This window comes from Phyllostomus hastatus, unplaced genomic scaffold (assembly GCF_019186645.2).
Source record: "Phyllostomus hastatus isolate PE091 unplaced genomic scaffold, TTU_PhHast_1.1 phas_contig_16, whole genome shotgun sequence".
Classification (NCBI taxonomy): domain Eukaryota; kingdom Metazoa; phylum Chordata; class Mammalia; order Chiroptera; family Phyllostomidae; genus Phyllostomus; species Phyllostomus hastatus.
The window spans coordinates 17,289,231-17,316,085 of NW_025333643.1; the positions used below are offsets into that span (position 1 = coordinate 17,289,231).

Sequence of the window (26,855 nt, forward strand, 5' to 3'; positions counted from 1 at the left end):
ATTTGCATAGCAAACAATAACTCACTGTGGGTACTACAAAAACCCAATTTCCTCCGAGATGAAGCATAGAAAAGAGGTAGCTATTGCTTGTAATTTTGTGCAGTCCACAGCTACAAAGACTGGGCAGATTATCAGCATTTTCCAGCAGGATTTAAAGATGAAGAAATGGGACACCGTGGGTAGAACTTCTAAAATTGAAATCACTGTGCCAACATGCGCCTCTGGCACAACAAGCTGAAGCCTCTCGTTTCCACTGAAATGTGTTATCTATGACTGGGGAAGTTTAGGGGAAGCAGGCTTGCTCTTCGTCATCAGAGAACTTCCAAAAATGGAGGAAAATCATGAAGACAGCCACAGACATCTTCAGAGGTTTCCTAATTCTTAAACTGCTGGTTCCTCCAAATGTGTTTAGTAGTCAAAGAAGAAGTGGCGTATGAGGATGAGTTCTCTGATTTCTGGTGAGAGTTCTTATCTCTCAATTACCATAAGGGATGGAGGAACCAGATTTTCCACATGAACCACTTTTAGTATATGCTGTTTTTTACACCTGCATGTTTCCTCAGGTGGATAAAACATAATAACTATCTCAGCTTCAAGGTTAAAGTTCATGGGTCCATTACCAGAAACCTCAATATCTTTTTATTTTTATTTTTAGCCACAGATGAGGTTTTGAAGGAAGGTGCCTCATCTCCAAATGTGGGGTAAATACGTGGTTTCTTCAGGGCCATAAAAAGGTGACAAAGGCACTAAACCAAATTTAGGTCCTGACTTCAGGTACAGTTCACCAATAAAACTAACCAGATAAAATGTGTCCAAAATCTCTCAGACTGTTCAAAAAAACTCCTTGGGATATTTTATAATATATTCTACAATAAGCTAATAGCCATAATTTCTTCCTAATTCCAAAACCATTAGGACATAATCTGAGTATCTTTATCTTATTCTCAATTAACAAATAAACTTTAATGTAAATAAGTCTTATTTCTAAAATTCAGTGTCATCTAAAAAAGAGTTAAAAATCAAATTTTCTGTCTCTTGAAAATTGATTTATTTCCCTTACCACCTTAGCAGACAACATAACAGAGGTTACTTCTGGACCCTGAAAAGACAAAGAAGCATAGCTTCTTTGGCCTTTGACCACTAAGCAAATTACTGGTAACCCAGAACCTTGAAAGCTGACATTGAGCTCCTTTAGAAGTGGGTGCCTTGTACACAAAGGAGAAAAGAGAACCCAGCCGTGCTGCTGACATTTGATTTTTCTTGGCTTCAGTTTCCTCCTCTGGAAAATGCAAGTGTAAGTTAAGAATGAAAGAAAAGTCAATCTCTAATTTAAAAATAAGAAAAAGTCCTTTAACTCACAGGAAGAAAAATGTGCTCAAAATATCTATATCTTCAAAGACAGCTTATTAACCTGCATTAGAAGGCAGTGCAGTGTGGTAGTTAGGAACATGAAATATGAGTAACACCATCTGAGTCCACATCCTGATTGCACGATTTATTAGCTGTGTAATTTTGGGCAAATTACTTAACGTCTCTGAGGCTAGTTCTATCTGCATAAGAGAAATAAGAAAAGCTTCTATATGACAGAACTATTACAAAGATTAAATCAAATCATACATGTAAAGCTATCAGCACAATGCTTGGCCCTACAGTAAACACACAATGAACATTAGTTATTCATATTAGAAATACAATTAATAATAATTCAATTTAAATATGAAAGAGTAATATTTACACATTGGGAATATTACCTGAATCTATAAAATCAAGGATCAATATGAACTTAAAAGAGCTGTCATTATGTGATGTCCTTTGGATTAACAGAAGTTGCCAAATAAAGCAATCTGAACTTAAAAAAATCTTCTAAGCTCCTCTGCAGTGACTATGTCTGCTGTCACCTGGGAATGGGAAATGTGCATGCCTCGCATCATGGAGAGGAGTTCAGAAATGCCTGCTGACCCTCAACAAGCCTTCAGCCTCCCCTGAAGGGGGAGGACACGTTAGGCAGCTTAATTTGGGCCAGCCAGAGAAGCACGAGCCCTGCACGTAAGGGCTGCCCGGAGCTCATCTGCGCATGTGACCATGGGCCCTGGTTCACCTCTGCGGACACCCAGCCCAGCTGCCAGGGAAAGTTTTAGGCCCACAGAGGGTGTCCATCAATTTCCGGTTTGGTGGAAAGCTGAGGAGTGCCTGGTCTCACCACACATGATCTCATATTTCATCAGGTTCTCGGATTCAAACAATTTTAACCTTCTTTTGCAGTGGACACAGAGACCACGGTGCTCCAAGTGGAAATCATCAGACTGAGGGCCTGGGGCCAGTTTCACATCCCCAGGTGGGCATCCAGTTGGCACTGTGGCCTTGGCCAAGACTTGACTTCTGTGAGCTTCACTTTCCTCATCTGTAAAATGGTCAAAGCTAACTTCAGTGTTTTCTGGGGAAACGGGCATGTTCCAGGCAAATGCCTGATAGTGCTTTTAATTGGTAAGGCTCTGCTCATTTTCTGTCCCAAGCTGAAACAGGCTTTCAATCTATTCTCACACCTCTCTCTAATTAAAATTTTAAAAAAAGTTTCCAAAGCTAACAAACTTAACAGGAAAAGGAAGAAAGGAAATTTGCCACCACATAAACTGGCTAGGGCAAAGCATGAAAGTGCTTGGGTAGGGCACTAGATGTCCCACAATGTATTTTCAAATAACTTCTACTGTAATTTCAAAGGACAATAACAATTCAATGTTGGAAATTTCTCCCACATACAAAAACTTTCATGACAGTGTTAAAGGCACCACTCTGTCTCAGAAATAGGACTCGATAGGAGTTGGCCTTTCTTCCCCTCCTGTCCCAGAAAACGGCACTAGCTTTTTCTCCCCAGTGACGCAATGCTGAGTGGCCAGAGATTCCTCTGACAGCTGCAGATGAGCAACAAGATGAAAAATAAATGCAAAAGGAGGAAAGAACCTCAGAAACCCTGAAAACATTCCATTCTCATTAGCCCTAGATGCTGCTTGTAAACTTCGGCTTTGACTGTGCTGAAGTGTCATTAGGATTTGTTTTGACTTGGTCACTTTTGCACTCCTACAGGTAAAATATTTTCATTTTAAAAATGTTTTTAATGAGCAGGATAATTTTGGGATACTGCAGCAGACCTTATTAATACAAACTAAAACAGTATTAGGCAGCTATTCATTGCTTTTATTTTTCTGTTATCTATAATGTAATCATTGGAGTCAAAAATAAAAATTCATTACAGATTTTTTTCATTCAGCTGAACTATAGAATTTGTTTCCTTTTACAGGATCATTCTAGATTCTTTTAAAACCCAGAGACACCACATATTTTCCCTTTATTGTGAACATTTAAAGGTCAAAGACTACTCAGAGCCTGTTCCCAGTAAAGTCATTAATACATCACATCTTGTCAAAGCCAGGGGGCCAATGTCCAGCCTTTCTTCGCCAACAATTTAGCAGTATTTGACAGCCAGTCATCTCCTCCTTCTGTAACCCTTTTCTTAAACAAGTACCCACCTTAAACATACTACTCCATCCCTCCACTACTAACTGTCACTCCACTACTACTCTGCTTTGTTAAGCTTCTTCATGGTTTCATCATGATTTGAACCCATCTCATTTCCTTTTGTGTATGTTATCTGACTTCACCTCTTGTGCCTAAGAAGGAAGTTCCTAGCACATCACAGACACCAGAGCATAGTAAGTGTCTGAGCCAGGCAGGATCTGAGCCCAGGGCTCCCAATGCTGAGCCCATATTCACGACCTTTATACCAGAGGAAAAAAGCCTCAGGGTAAATGTCCCCAAGCAACGTTGGTAAACCTCTCTGTAAAGGGGCAGATGGCAAATATTTTCAATGTGTTCTGCTCCCAGAACTCTGTGTAGACTCACTTAAGATTTATTTAATGAATGAATTGTACCTCCCTCCTCTAAACAGCAAGATCCTTGAGGGTAAAAACAGATATAGGCACCTCCTGTAGCTAAACAGTCTACTTCTCACAATAGGGGGGTGGATTAATTTTTGTGGATTGGTACATTTGCCAAGAGGAGGCTGAAGCCTGGGCAATTCCAAATCAGTCAGAAAAAAAAGTAAAGAAGGACCAGGAGATGCAGGAGTTGAAAAATAGTGTTATCCTCTATCCAATTAAGAGGCTTTCTCATACGGAGAAAGTAAGCATCACCCGAAGCAGGAGAGGAAAATAACTGCTCTCTTTGCTAGCTCCCTCCATTCCTGCCTGCTGAGACTGTCTTTGGCTGCTGCACAAAGAACCAAAAGAGTGACTCCTTCACAGCATGAGGGTACCTACAGCTGTAGGACAAGAAGTTTTCTCTTGGTCTTTTATTTAGTCATTCAGAAAGGGACATCCTGTGACCTCATTTCACTCTAAAGTAAGAGAGGGAGAGAGACAAGTGGCTTCCTGCTTCCAGGTTCATTCTATAGAAAACCCCCTTTGAGGGCACCTTTCTCCTCCTATGATGCCATGTCATGGGGACTAGCACTTTTCCATTTCCAGGGAGGTGCATTTCCCTGGGGTCCAGCTACTCCCTGGGAATCAGAGAACCTTGGAGAGCAGAAAGACCAGAAGACCCAGTTTCAATCCTCTGAGCCACTGCAAAGGACAGTCCAACCGTTTATTAAAAGTAATTCTCTTCAAGGGAAAGGTGCTTATGACAAAAAGGTAGTGACTCAGCAATATGAGATGGATACTTGGATAGAAAACATTTCAGCACCATTTTGACAGAACCATTGTGAAGCAATTGTTTTAATTGTACTATAAAATTACTTGGAATTTCAGTCTTTAATCTAGAGAAATCCTTAACTTAAAAATGTTGGATTGATAATTATTTATATTGGCCACTGTGCTTGTTTTTTCCCTTTCTCCTTGAAGATAACTACCACACCTGTCTTGATTACCACTGCATTTCTAGTGTCCCCCCAGCACTACCACATTGTAATTATTTGTTGAAAAAATAAATTACTGCTGCTGCTGTGATGATATCTACTAGTACTATTACTACTTCTGTGTATGCCCATTGCTTACACACACAGTAAGTACTAGTAAATGCTTACACAGGAATGCTTACACAGTAGGTATATAATAATTTGTTGAAAAATGAACCATTACTGTCACTATTACCATCATTGCTACATAACTACTACTACTGCCACCGCCACCACCACTACTCCTGTTGAAAAGCCAGTAGGACAAGCATTATGCTTGGATTATTTCAATCATCATCCCCATTTTATAGATGGGAACATAGGCACAGAAGAGTTAAGTCAAACATACAACATGTGGTACAAGTGGAATAATAGTGTTGTTAGTACTCTTGGTGAAGTAAACTGGGGGAAATGAGGAAGAGGCTGAGGATTAAGAATAATGTTGTACTTAATGCCTCTATTTTGATCTCTCAAGCACTTTTTTACACCAAAAGAAATCCTTGAAGATTTATTTCAGGGATCCTTGAAGAAGTGGTGATTTCAGATCTGGAGCAGAAAATAGACACAATAAAGTAGGAGAGTTTGTCACAGGAAGCTATCAAAAGCCAACTAGAATCATGTCAAAAAGACTTGCAGCCAAGTTGAAATGGGTTCCCACTAGCCAAAGATGAATCAGTTTCAATATCCAAAAGGAGAATGAATGTGATGGAATGAAATAGATCTAATGCATAAAAATTCATGAGTTCCATGATGGTATTTAAAAACATCATTGTTCGCCTTTAAAAGTTTTTAGAACACCAACTCATAATTCAGGAAATATGTAAGTAAAGGGAACTATTTATCCTATCTTTCCTGTATGGATTGCATTTCAAGGTAACCAAACAGGAATCAAATTATTTTAACAGAGGAATCACAGATAATAAGAGCAGGAGAAATGACAGAATTATAAAAATCACCATTTTGCAACTCTTAATAAAATAATGAGTCTATTATTTTATTATGCAACTATCAATTGCTGCTAAACACTGGCTTAATGCCTGATGGGGAACTTGATATTGAAGGGATCAGAATGACAACACTTGAATCCATAAATCAATCCTAACCTAACAAAAAGTGGGATAGCCAGACATTATATCAGTAGTTCTCAAACTTTACTGCATATTAGAAACCCTAAGGGATGGGGGGAGGCTTTTAAAAATCCCAAGGTTCAGGTCACATCCCCTATCAATTAAATCACAATCTCTGGTAACATACAGCATAGGGAATATAGTCAATAATATGTAACAACTATATATATAATATCAGGTGGATACTTGAACTATTGGGGCAAATAGTTTGTAAAGTACATGATTATCTAACCACTATGCTATATGCCTGAAACTAGTACAAAGTAATATTGAACGCACAATGTAATTGAAAGATAAAATTTAAAAAATCACAGTGTCTGAGGTAGGAATCAGGCATCACTAATTTTTGTTTTTGTTTTCTAAGAGATTCCCCAGGTGACTCCAGGGTGAAGGACAGCTTGGGAACCACTGCATGCGTAGTTCATGATGTGATGCAGTAGGACACACACAATGCTCACTAGAGATGTGTCATTACGTAGTAACCTGTAAATCTAACTAAATATCAACTGAAAATATGAGAAACAGAGAAACGTGTGAAACAAACACACTACAAGGAAACATGAAAAATCCAAAGTGTAAGGTATTCAACTGGTGAAAAAATGGCCCATTTTTTCAACAAACAAATGGCATCTTTAAAAATGGTGGTAGGCTTGGGGGCATGAACACAATATGCGATATACAGATAATGTATCATAGAACTGTATGCCTGAAACCTATATAATTTATTAACCAATGTCACCCAAATAAATTCAACTAAAATGGTGGTAGGGAAGACAGGGCTTTTCTTGAAATATAGGCAGAAGTGTTATGTTTCTGGCTATGAAGAAGTGACTTGTATCACACGAATCCTCCTACCAAAAACAATTATAATGCTTCATAAAATAAAAAAATAAGTCTGGCTGTTTGAAAGCATTGTAAAACCACCAAAGCAGCCAGGATTTAAGCAAGCAATCTAGATTGTACAGAGAAAGCAAGCTCATTGCGGTGAGCCCTACATTCACAGCCAACTTTTTGTCCTAAAGGCATCTGTTAATATGCATCATAGGGATGTGCACCAAGTGGAAAGGAGCAACCCAAGGCTTGCAGCAATTTCTCTGATTTGAAGGACTACAGAAGCAGGAGCAAGGACTTGATAGGCTAAGATTTCTGAGAAAGAGGAACCACTGAGAAATGAGCCCAACATTCCCAATGCAATTTCTCCTCAAGGCATTTGCAAATTTCTAACCTACAAATATGTGGACTAAAAGGCCAAGAAACTAAGAAAAAATTAGTAGCAAAGAGCTTAAAAAACTAAGGAGCAATTTTGTCAGTCTAAGAGGATTGGGAGACAAAAATTGGAATTTGGGACCTGCTAAGATAAAGGGCCATGTTTACTCTAAAGGCTTGAGTTGGTAGGTCAAATGAGAAAGAGACCAAGACACACCATTGAAAAGGTGCATTTCTTGAGGAGATCAGCATGACCAGGAGATCAGCTTATACTCTATCTACCTGTCAGAACAGTAACATCTCTTTGGAAAAAGATAACAAAATCCACATGAAAGGAAATACCAAAAGGATCTAAATGGAGTTACTGGGACAGAAGAAAATATTCCTGAATGAAAGCACAAAATGCAGGATACAATAAAGAGTACTATAGTTCAAGATAAAGCAATCAGAGAAGAAAAAGAAATGAAAGGCATCCAGATTGGAAAGGAAGAAGTAAAACTGTCATTATTTGCAAAAGACATGAAAAGCTAAAGAAATTCATTTACCACCAATCCATTATTAAAAGAAATGTTATAGTGACTTCTTTAAGAGCAACAACAACAAAAATAAAAAATATGAGTAATGAAATGGTAATATAACTATATACTTATCAATAATTACTTCAAATGTACATATATTAAATGCTCCAACCCAAAGATATAAGGTGGCTGAATGGATTAAAAAAAAACAAAAACAACCCAAACCCTTACATATGCTGCCTACAGGAGACTCCCTTCAGACTGAAAGACACACACAGGCTGAAAATAAGGAGATGGAAAAAGTTATTTCATGTAAATGGAAACAAAAAAAGCTGGAGTAGCAATAGTTATATCAGACAAAATAGACTTTAAAACAAAAGCTATTGAATAACAAGAGACAAAGGACCCATCAATTCCACTTCTGGGTAAGCATCTGAAGAAACCCAAAACACAAATTTGAAAAGACACATGTATCTGGATATCCATTGCAGCATTATTTACAAAAGTCAAGATATGGAAGCAACCTATGTGTCTGTCGATGACAAATGGATAAAGAAGTGGTGCATATACACAATGGAATATGACTCAGCCATAAAAAAATGAAATCTTGACATTTCCGACAATGTGGATGGATCTAGAGGGTATTATGCTGAGTGAAATAAGTCAAACAGAGAAAGAAAAGTACCGTATGATTCCACTTATATGTGAATTCGAAAACGCAAAATAAATGAACAAACAAAACAAACAAACTCATAGATACAGAGAATATTTTATGGTTGCCCAGTGGGAGGGACTTGGGCAGATGGGTTAAAAGGGGGAAGGGATTAAGATATACAAATTGCTAGTTATAAAAGCAGTCATGTGAAGTGCAGCTTAGGAAATTTAGTCAATAATCAGGTAATAACTATGTATGGTATCAGATGGGTGCTAGACTTATCGAGGCAATCACTTCATAAGTCATATAAATGTCTAGTCACTATGTTGCACACCCAAAAGTATAATATTACATGCAAACTGCAATATTAAAATTTAAAAATTATTAAAAAGAATAACAAAGATGTTCAATTTAAGTTATGTGTACTTTAGCACAATAGAAAAAATTTTTAAAAGAGCACCAGATTAGGGATAAATACGTGAGTAGAATCTAAATGAACGTTGATTTTTTAAAGTAACAAAAATGTCTTGGCATAAGGCCGAATTACATGGCAACAGTAACACAGAAAAGGGGATAGTGGTGGCAGCAAATGAATGTGTTACATGTTTCCTGCATCCAAAACAAATACATAAAAGACTGGCTGTCACATTGGGTTACCAAAACAAAATATAAGAGATAAGTCTTAAATAAAGATAAGAATGAGAGAAGTAAAACTGTCTTTATTTACAGATGATCTACCGTGTGTGTAGAAATGCTTAAAAATGTACAAAGTGGCTACCAGTACTAATAAATGAATTTAGCAAGTCAAAGGATACAAAAACAATATACAAAAATCAATACTATTTCAAAAGCAGCAATAAACAATTGGACAATAAACTAAAAGTACAATTCTATTTACTAAGCCATCTCCCCAAACAAAATACAGGCAAGACCTTTGTACTGATTGCTACATAATATTGTAAAAAAAATATTAAAGGAGAACTAATGGAAAGATACAGCATATTCATTCTTTGGAAGATTCAATATTGTTAAAATGGCATTTCTCTCAAAAATGAATCTAAAGATTTAATGCAATCCCAATCAAAATTCCAGCAGGACTTCTGTAGAAATTGACAAACTGGCTCTAAAATTTATACAAAATACAAATGAACTAAAATAGCCAAGGCAATTCTAATAAATACATGGAGCTAGAGAACTCACACTACTTGATTTTAAGACTGACTGTAAAGCCATGCTAATCACCGCAATGTGTTATTAGTGGAAGGATAGATAAAAGAATTAAGGGAAAAGATGGGGAGTGCAGAAACAGGCACACAAATAAATGGCAAATAGATTTTTAACAAAAATGCCAAAACTCAATGAGGGAATTCAATCTTTTTGATAAATAATGTTAGAACAACTGGACACCCAGTTTGTGGGGTGGGGAAGAACACTAATCCTTACTTTATACCATATATAAATAGGACCTCAAAATATATCATAGAGCAAACTTCTAGAAAAAAAATACAACAAGAAAAAAACTTTGCTACCTTAGAGTAAACCAAGATTTCTGAGAAAGGAAGAAAATCATAATAAATCAAAATTTAAAACTGCTTTTAAGAAGCCATTGTCTATCTGCAACATACACATCTAACAAAGGACTTGTATTTGGAGGACTTAAAGAATTTCCACAACTCAACAGGAAAGGAAGAAGCCAAACATCTAAAAATACTTCACTAAAGAAATTATGAAGATGGTAAATGAGTATGTGGAAAGGTGTTCAACATCACTAGTCAGAAGGAAATACAAATTAAAACTTCAATGAGATACCAGTGCATACCCATTAGAACAATTACAATGTTTAAAAGTGAATTTTTCAAGGGTAGACAAGGACATAGAGCAACTGATATTCTCTTACATTGTGTGAATATAAAAATGGCACTACCACTTCATTAGACAGTTTCTTTAAAATTTTATGTATACACACTGAGGTCTGTCCGGAAAGTATCCAAACATGTAGTATGAAAAATAGACATTTATTGAAGAAGATACAAGATATAAAAAATATTGTAGAAGGACAATGACACCTCAGTCTCCTTCCAAGTAGGCACATTGGGGCTTCACACAGTTCTCCTAATTGCCATCCACTTCCCCCTCATATTTTCCTGAATCTCACTGATGGTCTGAGATTTCTTCCCTTTCAAAGGTGATTTTAGTCTTGGGAAAAGCCAGAAGTCACAGGGTGCCAAATCTGGGCTGTAGTCAGGCTGAGTCACCTGGGTAATTTGATGTCTCACCAAAATCTCTGTATGAAACATGATGCATAAGTGGGCATGTTTGTCATGATGAAGCTGCCAATCAATACTTGCACAGAGCTGCAGCCTTCTGAATCATCCAAATAGTTCTTATAGAGGGATGTTCAAGCTTAATGCAAAATCTAATGCAAGTTTGCTGCTCTTCCTGCTCAGTCATTTTGAATGAGATAACTACACAGTACACATGCTTAGTCATCAGTGCCTACCACCCCTCTGACAAGTAAGTGAAGTTATCATTGTTCACACATGTGCATTCCAGTCCACTCTCCTTGACTGCCAGGTTACAGCGATGTTGCACAAACAATTCTTGTTATATTGACAACAGTTGGATTTTTTCCAGACAGACCTCGTATAACAAACAAGTCAGACACATCACCCTTAGGTATTTATTTATCTAAGAGAAATGAAAACACATCCACATGAAAATCTGTAAACAGCACTTTGTTCATAATAGTCTAAACCTATAAACAACCCAACTGTAAACCAACAATGAATGAATATACAAAATGTAAAATACCCATCCAATAATAGAATTCTACTCAGCAATAAAAGAGAAAAAACTACTAATACATGCAACCACATAGATGAATTCCCAAATCTTTATTTCCACTGAATGAAGCCAGACACAAAAGAGTGAATGATTCAATTCATTAAAAATTCTAGAAAATACTAAATAATCTCTAGTGACAGGAACCAAATCAACAGTTGTCTGACAGCTGGGACTGGTGGGAGGGAATGACTACAATAACTACAAAAGAAACTTTCAGGATGACAGAAATATTCTGTATCTTTTTTAAAGTATAATTTATTGATTATGCTATTACAGTTGTCCCATTTTTTCTCTTTGCCTCCCTCTGCCTGGTACCTCACTTCCCTCAAGCAAACTCCCTCCCCCTGAGTTCATGTCCATTGGTCAAGTGTGTGAGTTCTTTGGCTTCTCCCTTTCCTACACTTTTCTTAACATGCCTTCATCTATTTTGTTCCTACCAATTATGCTTCTTGATCCATGCACTGTTTCCCCTATTCCCTCCTTCCTCCTCCCAGTTGATAACCATCCAAATGATCCCCATACCAGTGATTCTGTTCCTGTTCTGGTGTGTTTGCTTTGTTTTTGTTTTTAGACTAAGTTGTTGATAGTTGTGAGTTTGTTGTAATTATAATGTTCATAATTCTGATTTTCTTTTTCTTAAATAAGTCCCTTTGCCATTTCATGTAATAATGGCTCAATGATGATGACTTCCTTTAGCTGTACCTGGTCTGGGAAACGCTTTATCTACCCTTCCATCTAAATGATAGCTTTACTTGGTAGAGTAATCTTGGTTGTAGGTCTTCATTTTTCATCACTTTTAATACTTCTCACCAGCCCTTTACTGCCTGAAAAGTTTGTTTTGAGAAATCAGCTAACAGTCTTATGGGAAGTCCTTTGTAGGTAACTCTCTGATTTTTCTCTTGCTGCTTTTAACATGCTCTATTTTTAACTTTTGGCATTTTAATTATGGTGTGTCCAACTTGATTGGGACTCTGTGCTTCCTGGACTTGCATGTCTATTTCCTTCACCAAATTAGGAAAACTGTCTTTCATTATTTTTCAAATAGATTTCCAATTTTTTGCTCTTTCTCTCCTCCTTCTGGCACCCCTATGATGTTAATGTTGAATGTTGGACCTCTTGAAGTTGTCACAGAGGCTGCTTATACCATCCTCATTTTTTGGATTCTATTTTCTTCTTGTTGTCCTGACTGGTTGTTGTTTTACTTTGTTTGTTTGTTTGTTTGTTTGTTTGTTTCCTTATGTTCCAAATCATTTATTTGATTATTGGCATCATCCACTATACTGTTATTTCCCTGTAAACTGTTCTTTATTTCAAATAGTGAATCTTTCATTTCTGAATGGATCTTTTTTATGCTGCTGAGGTCCTCACAAAGTTCCTTGAACATCCTTATATGGAGCTCACTTAGGCTAGCTATTGCTTGTTTGATGGGATTTAGGAATATGTGAAACATGAGCTTGGGTGGGCCCGGACATTGGGTGGGGCAGAGTCTCGGGGATCTCCAAGATGGGTCAAACAGTATTAGTGTGGTTGATGGAGTCTTAAATAAGGCATCAGCCTGCTGACTCAGTGGCTCTGCAGGGGGACAGCTCACAAAAGGGACAATGGCCTCTGCTCACCCCAATGCCAGACACTTCAGCCTCTCTCAGTATACCACTGGTGCCCTTCAAGCTGCCACCCTGGCACTGGAGCTCAGAAGGAGTGAGTCTGAGTATGTGAGTCTGTATGTGGGTTCTTCAAGAGGAACTGCTTGGGGCTCCAGGAGTTTCTTCCACCAACTCAATCCCCACTGGTTTTTGCAGCCAGACGTTGTGGGGATTTACCTTCCTGGCACTGGAACTCTCAGCTGGGGGGCCTGGCATGGGGCTGAGTCTATTTGCTCCCAAGAGATCTCCCTGAATTTTTATGTACCACATGTGGGTGAGAGACTAGCCTGTTCCTTCTGCATCTGCACCTCTTCTACCAGTCTCAATGGATGTGGTTTCATTAATTCCATAGTTGTCAGACTTCCATTCAACTCAATTTCTGATGCTTCTGAGTGATGGTTGTTCTATATTTTAGTTGTAATTTTGATGTGGTTCTGCGAAGAGGTGAGCCACATCTGCCTACGCTGCCATCTATATTTTGCATATTGATTGTGGTGGTGGTTACATGGGTGCATGCATCTTTCAAATCTCACTGAACTATATACACTTTAAATGGGCACAGTATATTACATACAAATAAGTTAGTTTGTAAAAAGTACAACTGAACTTCCCCAGAAACAAGACCAAAAAGTGGCATGACATATGACTCCATTTATGTAAAGTGAACAAGTGGGCTAAACCAGTCTGTGATACTACAGCAGTAGCTATATTGGTGGGCAGTACTACAGCAGTGGCTATATTGGTGGGCAGGTGTACATGTAAGGACTGGGAAACACCTGGGATCCTCTGGATGTTCTGTATTTTATCTGAGTAGTTCCATGGGCTGTTCATTTTGTAAGTATTCACTGATCACTTAAAATTGGTGTGCTTTTGCTGTATTTTTGTTATATTTTGATTAAAAAATTAAAAGTAGAGAATTGTTAGAAGAGAAAAGAAATATTAGAGACATAGCAACCACAAATGCAATGTGTGGACATTATGTGGCTGTAACTGAAAAATGTAACTGGAAAGAATTTTTGAGGGAATGGAGGAAAGTTGAACATGGACTATTTATTAGATATTAAAGAATAATTGATCATTTATTGCCTGTGTACTTTAGTTTCTCTTAAAGTCCTATCTGTTAAAGAAACATACAAAGTATTAATAAATAAAATAATATGATGAATAGGATTCATTTAAAAATATCACAGAAAAAAATGCATGTGTGCAAGAGGATAGGATGTTGGTCGTTCTGATAGTTGGATGACAGGCTCATGGGAGTCCATTATACTATTCCTTTAACTTTTTCATATAAGAATATTTTAATTTTTAAAAGAATAAAACAAATATTAAATTTGAGGGTGAGGTTCAGAGCGGGTGTGAGGAGGTTAATAGTGCCTATGACCAAATTCCTATTTTTCGCACTTTGCAGATCAAAATATTCACAGCATCAAAATGTCCTGCTTCAGAACACATGTGGAAAGAAATTTCTCAGGAGCCCAGAAACATGACAAGCAAGAATAGGATGAAATTTAAGAGTCTAATTAGGTGCTGAATGACAGCCAAGCAGATATGTGATGACAAAGAATGCCCTTCCTTCCTCCAGAGACTAATCTATTTTGAGTCCAAAGTGAGTAAAGTGAGCTTGTATTGTCCAAGGGATTTCACCATCATTCTACTGGTCCCCAGTTATCTCTATCCGCAGTATACCCACTTATTGGAAGAAGAAGAATAAAATAGGCAGGAGAGAACAGATTCTGAGGTTATCAGTTAGAATCTTGACAGGAAGAAGTCACATTTGTCTGCAACTTTGAAGAGAATTAAATAAAGGAACTACTTTCAGAGGAGCAGCTAGGGTTACAAGTTAAGGATGCTATAACCCTACACTTGGGACTACCTGTAGCAGGATTCTTTGACTACCCTGGACCTAAAGGAGCAAAGGCTGGGAATGTGTTACCAGAGCCTGGTGAGATAAGCGGGGAGAGAAAGGGTATCTATTATAAGCTGGAATCATGGAGTGAAATAGATCTTTAAAGAAATAGGATGATGAAGTCCAGCTGCTGATAGAATTACCTTTCTCTCCTCCCATCACCTTATCTCTCTCCAGGATGCCCTTTGACCAAACCAAACTGGAAGCCACAGTCATGGGAGCCCAGGTGATGTAGTACATAGAGGTCAGTCTCCTTAGTCACCAAGCAGAGAAAGTTGCCTAATAGGTTAGAGGCAGAGGGGATGGAAAATAGCTAGCACACTCCCCCAACGGAGAATTCACACCCCACAGGGATACACAAGGTCTTCAAACCTGCAAAGAGAATGGATGGCCATTTGATAAAAATATCTAATTTAGCTGCACCTACAGTTTCAGATTCTTAGTTAAAATGGGACTGAATATTTCTAAGCATTTCACAGGAGGCCTGAGAATGAATGACCAAGTACTGTTCCACAATACATACACAGAGCACTGGGTTAAGTGCTATTCCTGTTCAGACTTGAACTTTTAGAATTAAAAAAAATAAAAAATAAAAAACCTTTTCTTCCATATTAAACATTTCTAAACTTAAATGGACAGAAAAGTAGAGAAAGTAGATTCCGTTTTTCATGGCTTTTAACCCACAGAAAGAGAAAGAGTATTCAGAGCAAAGGCACCAAAGGTAGAAATACAACTCCAGGGAAGGAAGGGGAGGAGCATTACCTTGTGTGGCTAAGGGTGGAACCCTTATCCTGGTCCATTAGATCCTTCTGGATTGGCCTTTCCCTGCCTTCCCCTGGGCATCTCCCACCATTTTGTCCCTCACTCTTCACAGGTGTGGGGACCTGTCTTGGCTGGTGATGCCAACTCTGTTTCTTCCCACCTTGGGTTTTGCACCTGCTGTTTTCTCTGCCTTTAACATGCTTTCCTTTCTCTCTTTCATGATTAACTCCTACCCCCCATCTCAGCTCAGCTTTTCCTTCCCAGAGGAAGCTTTTCCAGCTTCTCTAATGAGGACAGAGGCCCTGTGGCACACTTTCATAGCACCTGGAGCCTTTCCTTCATGGAAGCACCATCCTCTATTTAAGTGTGGCTGTCTGTCTAGCTGGCTGAAGTGTCAGCGCCATGTGACAAGAACCACCTGTGCCTTTGTGCACCACCACATTCCAGGACCTCGAGTACTATCTCATGCGTAGAAAGTACCTGAGTATTGATGAATGAATGCATCTTCCTCACAAAAGAACCTTTTTTTTTCATTCAAGGGACAGTCTGAGGTCATTCAAACACACACACACACACACACACCCCTACATATATATACATATACACACACAACACACAATTTTGTGAGTTTTTTTCTGAGAATTAAATTACAACAAAATTCTCAATTCTCTAAAAATTCATCCTTTTTTTCTTACAGTCCTTACAAGAAAATAATATTTAATGAGATTTTTAAAAATAATGTGCAAATTATGCTTAAGACTCATATATATCCAATTTAATCTCATACTCCATGTTTAGTATAACTGCTGCTCTAAGAAATTACTTATAGGCACTCTAGGAAGGAAAGACTTAACCAACATTCTGGGTTCCATTTACTAATGCATGAAGGTAACCACATGAGTCTTTTTTTTAAAAAGATTCCATTTATTTATTTTTAGGCAGAGGGGAAGGGAGGGAGAAAAAGAGAGAGAGAAACATCAGTGTGTGTTTGCCTCTCACGTGGACCCCAATGGGGACCTGGCCCACAACCCAGGCATGTGCCCTGACTGGGAATTGAACCAGCAACCCTTCACTTGGAGCCCAAGTGTCCATCAGTAGATGAGCGGATAAAACAACTATGGGATATCCACACAATGGAATTGAGCCCACACTCAATCCACTGAGCTACACCAGCCAGGGCCCACATGAGTCTTTAATAGTTTTCAACAAGGCCTTCAATTAGCAAGAATGGGTGGCTACCTTCTGGTTAACTGAGGTTTTATTGGAACTCAAGCCCAGTTGTTTTTTTTTTTAAGATTTTAAAATCTTTAATTTGCATGGCAGGCAATAACTCCTTCTATGATTTCCTTATCTTAATGCTTAAACACCTATTTGTTGCTAAAAAAAATGGTCAAATTTCCACTTCATTTTCTGTCCAATTCAAAATCTATCTTGACCCAGTGATCCCACTTCTGGGAATATATCCTAAGGAACCCAAACACCAGTTCAAAAGTACATAAGCATCCCTGTGTTCACTACAGCATAATTTACAATCACAAAGGATATGGAAGGAGCCCAAGTGTCCATCAGTAGATGAGCGGATAAAACAACTATGGGATATCCACACAATGGAATACTACTCAGCTATAAAAAAGAAGAAAGTTTTTTGCTTTGCAACAGTATGGATAGACCTGGAGCATACTATGCTAAGTGAAATAAGCCAGTTGGAGAAAGATAAATACCATATGATTTCACTCATATGTGGAATCAAATGAACAAATTGAACTAACAGGAAAATGGAGATAAACTCATAAATAGATAGCAAGATGATAGCTAAGAAAGTGGAGGGACTGACCAAAAAAGGAAAAAGGACTAATAGACATGACAATAGTGTGGTTATTGCTGGGGGAAGGGGATATAAGGGAGCTAAATGGTAATGGAAAAAAATAAAATAAAAATCATTTAAAAGATCTATTTGTCACATGTGCAAGAGGCCATGTATATGTGTGTTCTCTCTGGTCCCTGTTCATCTCTGAATCTCTGTAAAGTCTGGCAGAGTGGACAGCACCTGGAGGCATCAGAAAGGGTCTGGTAAATGAATAACAGAAAAGGAGAAAGGGAGCTGACAGCTGTTGAACACTTACTATGTAGTAATACAAAAAATGACAAATGTTAATAAGAGTTTTATATCACAGGTACTATGTTAATACACAATCTATACATGATTTCATGATTTTCTCAATAATCTAATGAGGTGAGATAAATTTTGTCCATACACAGAGAGATTAAGTAATTTATTGAAGGCTGTGCAGCCAGAGCTGAGATTTGTTTAGAAGCCTTCAATATCATCTTCCTGATTCTTAGTTTATCAGGATTAAATGATATGGATCAGCAGGCGCAGGAGGGTGTTCAAAACTTTATTTTAGAAATAAAATACTTACTAAAAGCAAAGTGTTACCTACAACCCAATATTGGGTAGAAAGAAAAGGAGCAAAGTTTATAGGGAGTGATGAACCTAGAATCCCATCCAACCCCTCCAAGTTCTGGTGTGGCATCTGAAGGAGTTCTAGCAACCTCTGCAGCAAAATTGGACAAATCCTGTTATAAATTAAGAAACTAGAGCTGCAGTACCAAGGTTAATCATCTAAGTGAATGATAAGCAGTAATTTAAAGCTTGGTTAGCTTGATGCCAATGTTCACTTGTTACAGACATGGACAGATGGATGTTACCAGAACAGTTACTTTTTAAAACATATTAAAACTCACCAAAAATACCAGTTGTATTTAGACTATTTTCATGCAAGGACAGATTGGGAGTTAACACAGTAAGTGTTTCCAAGTTACCCAAGATAAAATGCACCAGAAGATACTAATTATGCATTAAATAAATGCTGAAGTGGCAAACACTTGGCAAGATCATCCTAAATGTACCAAGCTAAACCCTAGATTAAGGGTCACAAATGCAAAAAAGCTTCATGTAAATAGAAGCAAGCTACTTGCAGTCCTCTATGTATGTATATGCTGTGCATATACAGCCTTGCAGCCAGGTTTTTAGATATAACTCTATTTCCCTCAGCCACAAAATCAACAATGACCACCTCAGTCCTTTAGCATCTTCATTCCATTATACACCAATAGTAACAGTATCTGCATACATCCCCCAAGCCAGAAAAGAACAAATAGACTGCCAGAATATATTTCCTTGTTTCTGTACATAATCCTTTGTAATGAGCTGATATCTTAAGATTTAGAATCTATATTCTGTCTCTCTGTATTTATGAGGGTTACTATCAGATTTGGAAGAGTCCACCAGGGCTCTTAAAAGTACGTTTCTGAAGCATGGCTCTCACCAAAACAATGACCTGTGCTCAAACATGTTTGGATAATGCCACATGTTACACATGCACTGTGGAAATTTACACTTACACTAAAGAGTTTGAGAAGTCCTGGGCAAATATGGTTTGGTAAATGGATGTGCATTCCCAAAACATATTTCACTAAGAACCAGTTTTATTTAAAATACTTCCTGTTACAATCCTAAAGATCACATTTTATAAAATGCTATGTGGGAGTAGAGAAGGTCTGGAATGCATATGTACTGAAAGATTGAAAAAGAAAAGTCAATGTGCTTGCTCTCCGACAACCCCCTTGCATCCATCCCTCTTTTCTTCATAGCTGTCTGTCTCCACCTCCAACAAATGTTTTTGTTTTCTGATTACTTTAAACCTTAAAATTGGAGAAAACAGTATGAATAAATAAGCATATTAAATAACAGCCAATTAATCTTTTGTGCTTGCTTTTGTGCTGAATCTCTACCTTCACAGGCTGGCTCTGCTTCAGGCCAGAAGCTGATGGCTCTGGTGATTTTCACCTCCTTCTCCAGATGCTGATGCCATCCAGTCCCCTCACTTCACTAGCTAGTGTTCTGACTCTCCCAGGTCGAAGAGATTAAGGGAAAGGAGAGCTCTTCTTTGTGCTGCTTCTGTCAGATGTCAGATGTGTAATCATCATCTTTTATTTTGGGTGGTTGAAAAATAAAAGTTTAGGTCTATTCATAATGAAATATATGACACTTTCAGGTTCAATTCCATATAAGAATTTTTCATCTATTGTGCTAAAGGATCTACAATGACTAGATTAATCAACCAAAAAGTACATTTTAAAGATTCTATAAAAGAACTTTATAAAAATAAGACTATCTTTGGGAGAATTTTTCTTTGACCCAGAGGGAGTTGAAAAAATAAAATCAGGAAAAATACTCAGTTCTCTAAAAGGAAAAGAACCTCACCAATGATCTTAGAAGGTGTGTGTGTGGGGGGGGGAGGGGTGTGAAATTAATTACTCAGAGTAATTAAAGCTGTAAGGGTAAAGGCGGAGAAAATATATAAAGTAACTGGTAACTTCACTCTGTTCACTTGGCCTTAATTCAAGTCAAAACTCTTTTCCACTGCATTAGTCCAAACAATTTAGCAGAAAGGTAAAAGAAGAGAAAAATGTATATTCTTTAAGTAACCCACAGCATATATAATAAAAACTGCAATGTTATCATCCACCGATTATGATGCTCCAATTTATTTTTAAAATAGCCCAGAATTGCACATGCTCACGAAGTGGCCCTAGAGGCTGCAAGAGCTCTCATAATACTGATTTTCCCCAACAGCTTCACTCTGCCACCTCATATGTTTATTTGATAACTCAACATGGTCCCCCATAAAAACATCTCTTCAGCAATGAACACCCAGGAAAACTAATCCTGTTGAAAAGCAAGCAGAAAGGTCCACTATTTTCACTTTCTGCAGACTGAGACAGAAAAATTTCATTTAGGATAGTCATCCAATTCCTGAATGCTTTTAATATTCTGTAGCAGGTAATTTAATGTTTTCAGGAAGGATGAGAATTAAAAGCAGCACTAACAAAGTGTAAGAGTGGGTCAGAGGCTAGAATTATGTACAAGCTTAGAGCCTTTAGATACAAACTCATGCAGAAGATCCTCAGCAATGAGGAAAACATGTTGCCAATGAAGGAAGTGAGATTCAGAGATATGAAGTTATCCTTCCAAGGTCTAGAAAGAATGAGACTAGCCTCTGGTTCTCTAGTTCCTCACTCCAGGGCTATTTCCCCCATCTACATTTTCCTCTTCCTTCTCTTTCTGCCCCTTAACCTCCCTGACAAATGTTCAAAGCCTCACTTAGGAAAATTCCTTACTCAAAATAACAAGGACTTGCTAAAGGAAGAAAAAGTTTGAGATATAGATTTTAATTAACTGCCTTTGATTGCTGGGTAACTCAAGTTTCAGAAAATGATTCTAGCAATTATGTGTTATTTATTTAAATCCAACCCTTGTTCTAAAAATAATTTGATATGTTTTGCAGAAATACATAAAGTACAACCAGCTAAAAATAAATACAATGGGGAAGTCATTGCAAACACAGGGGAAAAAGAGGAAACTCTAGCCTAATTAAAAGTACCCATGGTAGAATCTCATGGAAAGGGCAATGAATTCCATATGGCAGCTTCTCCAGGAGATTCCAAAATGAATCTCCTGGAGAAGCTGCCATACACCAAGAAAGCAATTTATATAACTGGTGGCTTAACAACAGATACCATAACCAATGCAATAATAGTAACCCATCAGAAATATGCTTTGGATTGGAATGAAATGTCCACAAGAGTTTGTAGAAAGGAATGAGACATGAAATTTCCTTTATCATGTGTAATATGCAGGGTTTAGTTTTCTGCAACTAGTCGGTCCTAACTCTTGCAAGGCTAGGAATGAAAACAGAAAAAAACAAAAGAAAAAAGAGGACAAAGAGTTGCAGAACAGGGTGGGGCAGGGGGAACCACAACAGGTTGATGTCAATCTAGGCATTATTTTTTAAAGAACTAAAAATAATTTATTGCATAATTGGAGTTTCAAATTCATATATCACCTGGACTCATTGCACTTTTGTTATGTTATAATGCAATATAGTATAAATCAATTGGCTCAGATTTAAAATGAGAGCCCAATTACCTGTCTAAAGGAATCATAAATTGAACTTGTATTTTTCTAATAAGGTTAACAACTCGTGATGCCAGCTTAATGCTCAGGGAAATCAATTTTCTAGGCTTAAGAACAATTGTGTATGGTATTTTATCACCCTGGTCTAATGTACCAGGTTGAAAGGCTGAGGGTAGTGGGGTGCAGTGATTGGGGAATGGTGGGAGCCTAAAGCAGAACAAATAAATACAGAAGTGAACACGGGGAGTGTGGAGGAATAAAGCTGTGTCAACAGCGGTAGAGGTATAAACTGGCCAACTTTTTAGAAGAACTATTTAGCACTGTATATGCACATGTGTGTTTATCGTGCACACCCATACACAACTCCACACAAATATACACTTTTGACACTGAAATTCCATTTTAATAAAATTCTTCTTGAGAACCAATAGGATAAGCATGCAAGATATACATACAAGGTTCTTCATTGAAGCATTGCTTCTAAGAGCCAAAGTTGGAAGCAAACTAAAAGTTCATCAAAATGGATGGTTTAAGTAAACTATATTTCACCCATACGGAGTAACACTATGCTAGAATTATACATGATGGTGTGCAACTCTATTGACATGGCGAGTTGCAAAGTAAATTAACAAAATAGTATTAGAGATGTATAGATTTAGGTGGCGTGCATGTGCATGTGTGCACGTACACACAGTGTTGGTGTGCTTGCGTGCACAGAACAAAGTCTGGGAGAAAATTGTTCTGTGGCAGGATAAGTGATATTTACTGTTTAAAAATACTCTTTCTATGGTGTTGGATTTTGAATTTTAATTTATTAAATAGACAGGTATTCCTTTTATAATTTGAAAAAAGAGCATTTTCTATTTTGGGTATTTTTTAAAGTAGGAAAGACAGGAGGGAGAGCAGCAACACAGAAAGAGCAGAGGCCTACCAGGGCCGTTGAGGCTTTCACCACACAGAGCACTGGCACCTGCCCTGAAACGATGTGGTTTTCACACAGCATTCCACGGACTGGCACATGTTAATGAGGAAGAGAAACAAACACACCCCAATGAATCATTTGTCCACCTACCTTTACGTTCTGTGGGTCAAAAAACTAAGTCCATGCCATGCAGCTGAGAACAAACTCTGTGCATACTGTGCCTTTAAGATAAAAAATACAGCTAGAAACCTCAGGGACTGTGCTTTCTACACTGGGTTTGTCAGTGCCTCTGTTTTCTCATCTTCCAAATGGACAGGTATGCAAAACTGTTACTTCACAAAGCCAGTGTTCTCCTTTCAAAGCACCGAAATTGCAAAATACATACTATTAGAGCACATGCTTCTCAGTGAGTCATTTCTGTATTGAAGTTTCATCTGGTCTTTGTCAGGGTAAGATATTTGAACAGTCAGAGCAAAAGACCTAGAAAGACCTTAGAGATCATCCAGTTCAATGATCTCATTTTTTACAAGAGAAAACTAAGACCTTTACCAAGTGACCAGGCAGGACTGAAACCGAAGCTTTGACTCCAGTCCACTGTTTATCACTATGTCTCTAATTCCATTCAGAGTCACAGATGTAACTGCAGTGACCCCTTTCTAGAGAATCCGAATATTTAGCTAATGTTGACACGAATCAGGCTTTGGAATCAGGCATGTGATATAGAGAGAAAGAGAGAGCAAAAAGCAGCAAATCGCACATAATACAGCAGTGAGCTTTTCCAGATGTATCTGAGAGATACTTTCAATAATGGAAAACACTTCATACACCAATTTTACAGTCCACTCTTGATTCTGTGATAGAAAAGGTAAAAAGTTCAGGGGAAAGAAGCAATATGGGTTATTTGGTGACACTTTTAAAAGGTTTACTTTCAGAAGCACATAATTTAAAGTGTTTTTTCCCCTTCCAATCAAGTATATTCACTACAAAACCCTAGAAAATAAAACAATAATAATAAGCAGAACAAGAAAAATCTTTTTTTTAATATTTGAATTCCTTTATCAAGAAATAAAGGTTTCTTTTCTTTTCTTTTTTTAAAGATTGTATTTATTTATTTTTAGAGAGGGAAGGGAGGGAGATAGAGAGAGAGAGAAACATCAATGTGTGGTGGCTGGGGGCCATGGCCTGCAACCCAGGCATGTGCCCTGGCTGGGAATCGAACCTGTGATACTTTGGTTTGCAGCCCATCCTCAATCCACTGAGCTATGCCAGCCAGGGCTATAATGAATATTTTGAGAAAGAAATTATGATCTTAACTTCTGATTATTTTCTTAACTTCAATTTCTAAGATGGGGAAGCACTAGGTTAAATATTATAAACATTTTAAGTACCTGAAAGTTGGTACCAAATTTTGTTCTTCCTACCAAAAGTATATAATAGTATCAATTTTATAGTGGTTTTCAGTAATTACCATAATTTAAAATCTTTTTAATTTTATAGCTAACAAAGACCCTGACTTAAACTTGAATATCTCTGACATTGAATAATATCATACATTCATTGGACACTGTGCTCCTCCTTGTCACATCTACTCTTTAGGTCTTGCCCATTCATCCACTTAGAAAGAACAAAAACATTTTGATCAAAGGCATCCAACAATGTTTTCTTCAATAAATAAAAATTGAAACTTTTCAAAAAGTTAATAATCTTGCTAAGAAAACAAAAACTCCTCACATGATTAGTTAATATAGAGAAAATAGCAGAATGCCCTTCTTTTTTTTTTTTTACTATATGTTGTATGGAATCCATTCAGTTAGTGATATGTTTGTGTAACTTTCTGTGATTGCTGATTCCAAGCATCAGATTAACAAAAGGTTGAAAGTAAAATGAAGAGCTACATGGCATTTCTCCAGCATATGGTATATGAAAATCACCAACTCTCTTTTTAAAAAGAATGTGTTCTTTTTTACATGGGTGACTGAGCAAACCCATTACCTCCTTTCCCACCCAAAGTACTTTCTAAATAATACCAAGCGTGTATGAAGGTGTACACCCATAACCACAAAGAGAATGGGAAGAAGCCGTTAGAAGATGAGTGATTTCAATAAGTCTGTTGACTTACAAACCATGGCAAAGGAAACCACAGCCTAAAAGGGGATTTCAGCAAAGGAGAGCAGACCTGCTTGAGAGTACCCCAAAAAGACTCAGGTCTCAGAAATAGCAGGTGGAACAGAGGATGAAAGAAGTGGGTGGGCATTACTACAGGTCAGTACATGTAACATTGACTGCCCTTTCTTGTGGCTCTCCATGTGGACTGTCTTAGCTATAGGTTCAAGGCAATAAAAATGTGCCTGGAGAATAAGCAGGGCACTTTTCATGAGTGTTGAAACTTCACTCTGTAAGTCAGATTCCCCCCATGATCATGCACACAGTCTAGACTTCAGCCTTCAAGCAGGCCATGTACAAGATCATCCACTTGTTGAAGGCTCACAGATAACTCTTCTATTGCCTCATTCTGTCATACAAACCATACATGACCTGGAATCTAATATGCCAAGAAAGACCACAGCAAAAAAAAGAAAGTGAGCAAGCAAAACAACAGAAAACATGGCACCAAGGGAACAATGCAATTTAGGAAAAATATACAAGTTTTAAAAATAAAATTTATTTAGCATCTTCCAGAATGATTTGAGGAGATTTGGTAATTGCAAAACAAAAACACAATTATATTTAAAAGAAACAATATCTTGGGAATTATATGATTGCTTGAAGAAAAATTCAATAGAAAGCTTGATGGCAAAGCTGGAGAAATCTCCTAGACTATACACTAAGTACAAAATATGTGAGAAAAAGTAAGATAGACAGATGATTAACCCAGAAGGACTAAGTGTGGGCTAACAGGAGTATCAGAATGAGAAATAAGGAACCGAGTGGAGGAAATTATCAATGAAATTACACTAGTAAACTTCCCAGAGATAAAAGGAAATGTGAATTTTTAAGAGAGGAATCTATTTAGTTCTAAGGAGAATTAACTGTGAAGTGTTAGAAAGCCAAGGTTTAAGAGAAATTCCCAATAGGCTACTAAACACACACACACACACACACACACACACACACACACACACACACACACAAATGGGGAAAAAGTAGCCTATAAAAAAGTAAGGATCAAAGTAACATCAGATTTCTCAGTAGCAGTGTTAGATGCTAAAAAGCGGTAGTGAAAATTCTTTTCAATGCAAAAGTCTATTCCCAAACTATAAATCATGTTTGAGGGCAAACCGAAAAAATCACAAATTTCCAAGGACTCAGATTTTACCTACCATTCACCCTTTCTTGGAAAGTTACTAGCAAAATTTGAAGGTAAGTCAATAAGAGAAAGCCCATTGGATCCAGCAAAGAGTGAATCCAACTTGGGAGAGCAATGGGGGAATCCCAGGCCACTTCTGTCCAGCGGGTCTAGAGAACAACCTGTGTAAATGAGAGTGAAACAGACATGTACAGGAAAGAGGGAGAACCAGCAGAACAGAGAGTACAATCATGAGCTTTGAAAAACATAGTCTGATTAAGGCACACACTCTGGAAAGGCAAGAGCACATGAGAAATTCCAGTAAGTAAGTAGATAGATAGATAGATAGATAGATAGATAGATAGATAAGTAAGTAACTTTATAAGGAAGATTTGAAATACATTACACACACTAGAAGATGGAATGATTTTGACAAAACAACAAAGGCAGAGGACCTATTTGACCCTGACTCCAGGCACAATCTCCTGCATGTATCACAGGAGCTATGACCCTCTAACCATAGAAACCACTTGGGTCTGCAGTAAATAATTTAGTAAAGTCCCAATTATATAAATCCTTTGCATTATTTTCAACTTTATAAAAATCATAAAGAAATACCACTTTGGTGACAGAGCAAATGTAAGTGAAACTTGACAACACAAAAATAATGATATAGCTGACTAAGAATGAAAAGTGGAAGAAGAAGAATAGTAAAGAAAAGAGTCTGAGCCCTGGCTGGTGTAGCTCAGTGGATTGAGCGTGGGCTGCGAACCAAAGTGTCACAGGTTCAATTCCTAGTCAGGGCACATGCCTGGGTTGCAGGTCATGGCCCCCAGCAACCACACATTGATGTTTCTCTCTCTCTCTTTTTCCCTCCCTTCCCTCTCTAAAAATAAAATAAATAAAAAATCTAAAAAAAAGAAAAAGAAAAGAAAAGGGTCTGAGGGCTCATATCTTATCTCCAGTGAGGAGGTAAGAGATATCGATTAGATTGATGGATCAATAAGGGAGCTTTAATACGATTTAGATGTGGCAAGACCAATGGAAGTTGAGAA

The 26,855-nt window shown here is 37.6% G+C and overlaps 1 protein-coding gene across 5 annotated transcripts in view; it reads right to left on the reverse strand.

Annotated features, from left to right (window-relative positions):
• FHIT (fragile histidine triad diadenosine triphosphatase) overlaps positions 1–26,855 on the reverse strand; it is a 1,461,545-nt gene that overhangs the window by 888,700 nt on the left and 545,990 nt on the right. The window contains exon 1 of one of the 5 annotated variants that reach the window (XM_045832307.1): positions 22,665–22,763. The exons of the other annotated variants lie outside the window; for them this stretch is intronic. The gene's annotated coding sequence lies outside the window, so the exon portion shown is untranslated. Of the gene's footprint in view, positions 1–22,664; positions 22,764–26,855 lie in introns of those variants that run through there. 5 annotated transcript variants of the gene reach the window in all.